Source organism: Sapajus apella, unplaced genomic scaffold (genome assembly GCF_009761245.1).
Source record: "Sapajus apella isolate SASKATOON/1434 unplaced genomic scaffold, GSC_monkey_1.0 scaffold43, whole genome shotgun sequence".
NCBI lineage: Eukaryota > Metazoa > Chordata > Mammalia > Primates > Cebidae > Sapajus > Sapajus apella.
In genome coordinates this window covers 7,105,352-7,111,541 of record NW_022436983.1, presented here as the reverse complement: position 1 = coordinate 7,111,541, position 6,190 = coordinate 7,105,352, and the positions used below count along the sequence as shown (strand labels likewise).

Here is a 6,190-nt window from a genome sequence, read left to right as displayed (position 1 = left end):
GATCACGAGGTCAAGAGATCGAGACCATCCTGGTCAACATGGTGAAACCCCGTCTCTACTAAAAATACAAAAAATTAGCTGGGCATGGTGGCGCATGCCTGTAATCCCAGCTACTCAGGAGGCTGAGGCAGGAGAATTGCCTGAACCCAGGAGGCGGAGGTTGCAGTGAGCCGAGATCGCACCATTGCACTCCAGCCTGGGTAACAAGAGCGAAACTCCGTCTCAAAAAAAAGAAAGAAAAGATGGGAAGGGAGTGGATCATGGAAGATTGGTTGGGGTAGATTGCTGGTTTTTTTTTTTTGAGACAGAGTTTGTTTTGTTCTGTCTCCCAGGCTGGAATGCAAAGGCGTGATGTTGGCTCACTGCAATCTCCGCCTCCTGGGTTCAAGCAATTCTCCTGCTTCAGCCTCCTGAGTAGCTGGGATTATAGGCATATGCCACCATGCCCAGCTAATTTTTTATTTTCAGTAGAGAGGGGGTTTCTCCATGTTGGTCAGGCTGGTCTTGAACTCCTGACCTCGGGTGATCCACCTGCCTTAGCCTCCCAAAGTGCTGGGATTACAGGCGTGAGCCACCGCACCCAGGCTTTTTTCTTTTTTTTTTTTTAGAGGCAGGGTCTTGCTCTATCACCCAGGCTGGAGTGCAGTGGTGTGGTCATAGCTCACTGTAACCTTGAACTCCTGGGCTCGAGTGATCCTCTTGCCTCAGCCTCCCAAGCAGCTGGGAATATAGAAGCATGCCACCATGCTTCCTAGCTAACTTAATTTTTTTTGTGTGGCGATAGGGTCTCACTGTGTTTCCAGGCTGGTCCCAACCTCCTGAGCACAAGCAATCCTTCTGCCTCTGCCTCCCAAAGTGCTGGGAATATAGGTGTGAGCCACCTTGCCCAACCCATTATTGAGATATATTTGACATACAAAAATGTTTAAAGAATATAATTCTGTAAGCATCTATCTGTCTGTTCCCATGAAATCATCACCACAGTCAAAATCATGACCATAGCTCCCATCCAAAAGGCTTTCCTCCTTCCTGTCTGGAATTCTCCCCTCTTCCCCAGCCCATCCCCAGAGAAGCACTGATCTGCTTTCTGTCCCTGTAGGGGATTTTAGATTTGCATTTTCCAAAAGTTTTTTTTTTTTTTTTCTTTTTTTTTTTTTTTTTTTTGAGACGGAGTTTCACTCATGTTACCCAGGCTGGAGTGCAATGGCGCGATCTCGGCTCACCGCAACCTCCGCCTCCTGGGTGCAGGCAATTCTCCTGCCTCAGCCTCCTGAGTAGCTGGGATTACAGGCACGCACCACCATGCCCAGCTAATTTTTTGTATTTTTAGTAGAGACGGGGTTTCACCATGTTGACCAGGATGGTCTCGATCTCTTGACCTCGTGATCCACCCGCCTCGGCCTCCCAAAGTGCTGGGATTACAGGCTTGAGCCACCGCGCCCGGCCCCAAAAGTTTTATAAATGGAACCGTAGAATACTTTCACCCGGTGTGACTATTTTGCAATTCATCCATGTTGCTGCGTGTATCCATAGTTTATTCCTTTTTACTGCGGAGTGGTCTGGAATGCTCTTTGTCCTTAAGCAGGTCACTAGATCTCTCTGGGCTTCAGTTTCCTCAGTGGGCAAAGAGACACCAGATTCCCGAGGAACCACCACCCGGCTAACTTTGTCTTTCTTCCTGAGATTCAGAACATCGTGCGTGTCTTCCAGGACCTTCCTTACTATTAATAGGTGCGATGGGACTTCTCCCTGTGCAGCTACTGCCTCAGAGTCTGAAAAAAAATCTCCTTGAGATCTGAATTTGTGGAGAGAAAGAACATTGGAAACCTCAAGTTCTGGGGCCCCCTGTGCTGGTCGTGACCTTGCAGGCAGCAGCAGCTCCTTCGCCCTGAGCACTTGGGGCGCTTGAAGGAGAACCCAGCTCCAATGTTGCAGACGCAGAGGATCAGCTGCAATCCCAGGGTAGACTGCTGTCAGCCCTGCCCTCCTTTCTGCTGGGATCCTGCATGAGGACTATAAATAGTGCAGTGGGTGATCAGGGCTGAGAGTGGGGAGGCAGACTGGGGGACGGGCCCTGCCCTAGAAAAGAAAGGAAACACATTTTTAAAGAAAAGAAAGAGAAACAGACACAAGAGACATTTCTATCTCCTTGGCACTCTTAACCCCAAGTCTTGTTTCTGATGGTTCCACACAGTTCTCATATGGAAAGGGAAAATAGCAGTCTTTTTTTTTCTTTGAGACAGGGTCTCACTCTGTCACTCAGGCTGGAGTGCAGGGGCGGCATCACAGCTCACGGCAGCCCCGACTTCCCGGGTTCAGGTGATCCTCCCACCTCAGCCTCCCAAGTATCTGGGACTGCAGGTACATGCCACCATGCTCCACTATTTTTTTCTGTGTTTTTGTAGAGACAGGGTTTTGCCATGTTGCTCAGGCTGGTCTTGAACTCCTAGGATCAAGCAATTTGCCCAACTCCTAGGATCAAGCAATTTGCCCGCCTCAGCCTCCCAAGTGTTGAGATTACAGGCGTAAGCACCTGGCCATGCCAAGTCTTGAATAAACATTCTTAGAAAAAAATACAGCAATTAGCAGGGTACGCTACAGCACCCCTGTAATCCCAGTTACTCAGGAGGCTGAGGCAGGAGGATCGCTTGAACTCGGGAGGCGGAGGTTGCAGTGAGCTGAGATTGCACCACTGCACTCCAGCCTGGGCGACAGCGTGAGGCTTCGTCTCAAAAAATAAAAATAAAATAAAATAAAAAAATACAGCTAGAACTTCCAAAACAGAGAGGACACGTGTTGACGGAGGTAGCCCCCCTGGGCCTAGAGCCACCTGGGGAAAGAAACCCTTCCCTTGAGCTGCAACCTCACCCCTTTCTGGGTGACATCCCTCCCCCTATCAGGAGAGCCTCACCAGCTGTTGGGAGTGGAGGCACTGGCTGGGCTATACTTGTAGGGGTGGAGGCACTGGCTGGGCTATACTTGTAGGGAGTGGAGGCACTGGCTGGGCTATACTTGTAGGAGTGGAGGCACTGGCTGGGCTATACTTGTAGAGGTGGAGGCACTGGCTGGGCTATACTTGTAGGGGGTGGAGGCACTGGCTGGGCTATACTTGTAGGGGGTGGAGGCACTGGCTGGGCTATACTTGTAGGTCCATTTTTCAAGGTGTCCTGGAACTCTCACCTCTGGGCATTTACGCCTGTCGTCTAGTTTGAGCAATCTCTGTATTTCTTGCACAAGAAAACTTCACTTTCCACAGTTACCTTACTCCATCCCCTGGCTCCCGAGGCAAGAACAATGGCTCACTTTGGCCAGTCCAAAGGCTGCCACCCTTCCGATTGATGATAAACCCGAGAGTGGCTTTCTGACTATGCACTGGCACAGGTTCCTTCAGTTTGTTCAGCAGACAGGCATTGAGCATCTTCTCTGCTACAGCGGTCACTAGGCAACGTCCCTGGGGCATCTCCGTGACAACCACAGCTCGCCTTCCATCTACCTGAATGACCCTGTGAATACATGCTATGGAAGGCTTATGTCTCAGACTGATTGGAATCAGAATTTTAGAACAAGAAAGTTACTTCATTTCTACTAATTTATTTCCACATTGTTTTGCTGATGTGAAAACTGAGGCACAAGCAGGTGAAATGGCTGCAGTGAAGTTATAACAGCTGGTGAGTGATGGCCGCGTGCGGTGGCTCACGCCTGTGATCCCAGCACTCTGGGAGGCCGAGGCAGGCGGATCACTTGATGTCAGGAGTCCGAGACCAGCCTGGCCAACATGGTGAAACCTCATCTCAACTAAAAATACAAAAATTAGCTGGCCATGGTGGCATGCACCTGTAATCCCAGCTGCTCAGGAGGTTGAAGTGGGAGAATCGCTTGAAACTGGGAGGCAGGCCAGGCGCGGTGGCTCACGCCTGTAATCCCAGCACTTTGGGAGGCTGAGGCGGGTGGATCACGAGGTCAAGAGATCGAGACCATCCTGGTCAACATAGTGAAACCCGTCTCTACTAAAAATACAAAAAATTAGCTGGGCATGGTGGCGCATGCCTGTAATCCCAGCTACTCAGGAGGCTGAGGCAGGAGAATTGCCTGAACCCAGGAGGCGGAGGTTGCGGTGAGCCGAGATCGTGCCATTGCACTCCAGCCTGGGTAACAAGAGCGAAACTCCGTCTCAAAAAAAAAAAAAAAAGAATGAAAGAAACTGGGAGGCAGAGGTTGCAGTGAGCTGAGATCAAGCCACTATACTCCAGCCTGGGTGACACAGACCTGTCTCAAAAGAAATAAACAAATAGACCTTCCCTCAGCCTAGAACACGCACCCTTTCCTTCAAAAAATAAAATAAATAAAATAAAAAGAAAAAATAAAAAGAGGCCGGGCACGGTGGCGCAAGCCTGTAATCCAGGAGGAGAACCCCCGTGTATCACTCAGGGTTGAGTCGGCTACAAATAACAACAGACAAGCGAACGATAACCACAGAACAAGTAACAGTGGCTTGAATGAGATGGAAGCTTATTTCTCTCTCAGATTGGGTGGTCAGTAGAGGATTTTTTGGCCACCCCACAATTCCAGGAGCCCAGGCTTTTTTTCACTGTGGATCTGGCTTCCGGGAACCTCATGATCCAAGATGGCTGCTTGGACTCCAGCCATCACTTTACCATGTTAAGAGGGGGAGGACAACCCATTACCTTTTAAGAGGACTTCCTGTAGCTCACGCCTGTAATCCCAGCACTTTGGAAGACTGAAGTGGGCAGATCACCTGAGGTCAGGAGTTCGAGACCAGCCTGGCCAACATGGTGAAACCTTGTCTTTACTAAAGATACAAAAATTGCTGCCCGTGGACGCTGCCGAAGAAGCATCGTTAAAGTCTCTCTTCTCCCTGCGATCATGTCTAAGTCAGAGTCTCCTAAAGAGCCGGAATAGCTGAGGAAGCTCTTCATTGGAGGGTCGAGCTTTGACACAACCGATGAGAGCCTGAGGAGCCATTTTGAGCAATGGGGAACGCTCACAGACTGTCTGGTAATGAGAGATCCAAACACCAAGCGCTCCAGGGTCTCTGGGTTCATCAGTATGCAACTGTGGAGGAAGTGGATGCAGCCATGACTGCAAGGCCACACAAAGTGGATGGAAGAGTTGCGGAACCAAAGAGAGCTGTCTCAAGAGAAGATTCTCAAAGACCAGGTGCCCACTTAACTGTGAAAAAAATATTCATTGGTGGCATTAAAGACACTGAAGAACATCACCTAAGAGATTATTTTGAACAGTATGGAAAAATTGAAGTGATTGAAATCATGACTGACCGAAGCAGTGGCAAGAAAAGGGGCTTTGCCTTTGTAACCTTTGACAATCAAGACTCCATGGATAAGATTGTCATTCAGAAATACCATACTGTGAATGGCCACAACTGTGAAGTTAGGAAAGCCCTGTCAAAGCAAGAGCTGGCAGTGCTTCATCCAGCCAAAGAGGTCGAAGTGGTTCTGGAAACTTTGGTGGTGGTCGTGGAGGTGGTTTCGGTGGGAATGACAACTTTGGTCGCAGAGGAAACTTCAGTGGTCGTGGTGGCTTTGGTGGCAGCCGTGGTGGTGGTGGATATGGTGGCAGTAGGGATGGCTATAATGGATTTGGTAACGATGGAGGCAATTTTGGAGGTGGTGGAAGCTACAGTGATTTTGGCAGTTACAACAATCAGCCTTCAAATTTTGGACCCAGGAAGGGAGGAAACTTTGGAGGCAGAAGCTCTGGCCCCTATGGTGGTGGCGGCCAATACTTTGCCAAACCACAAAACCAAGGTGGCTATGGCGGTTCCAGTAGCAGCAGTAGCTATGGCAATGGCAGAAGATTTTAATTAGGAAACAAAGTTTAGCAGGAGGGGAGAGCCAGAGAAGTGACAGGGAAGCTACAGGTTACAACAGATTTGTGAACTCAGCCAAGCACAGTGGCAGCAGGGCCTAGCTGCTATAAAGAAGACATGATTTAGACAAATACTCATGTGTATGCGCAAAAAACTCGAGGACTGTATTTGCGACTAATTGTATAACAGGTTATTTTAGTTTCTGTTCTGTGGAAAGTGTAAAGCATTCCAACAAAGGGTTTTAATGTAGATTTTTTTTCTATTTATTTATTTATTTATTTGCACCCATGCTGTTGATTGCTAAATGTAATAGTCTGATCGTGATGCTGAATAAATGTCTTT

At 48.8% G+C, this 6,190-nt stretch overlaps 1 pseudogene; it reads left to right on the top strand.

Annotated features, from left to right (window-relative positions):
• The first annotated feature begins 4,869 nt into the window (after positions 1–4,869).
• LOC116566642 lies at positions 4,870–5,842 on the top strand (annotated as a pseudogene).
• Positions 5,843–6,190: the final 348 nt, after the last annotated feature.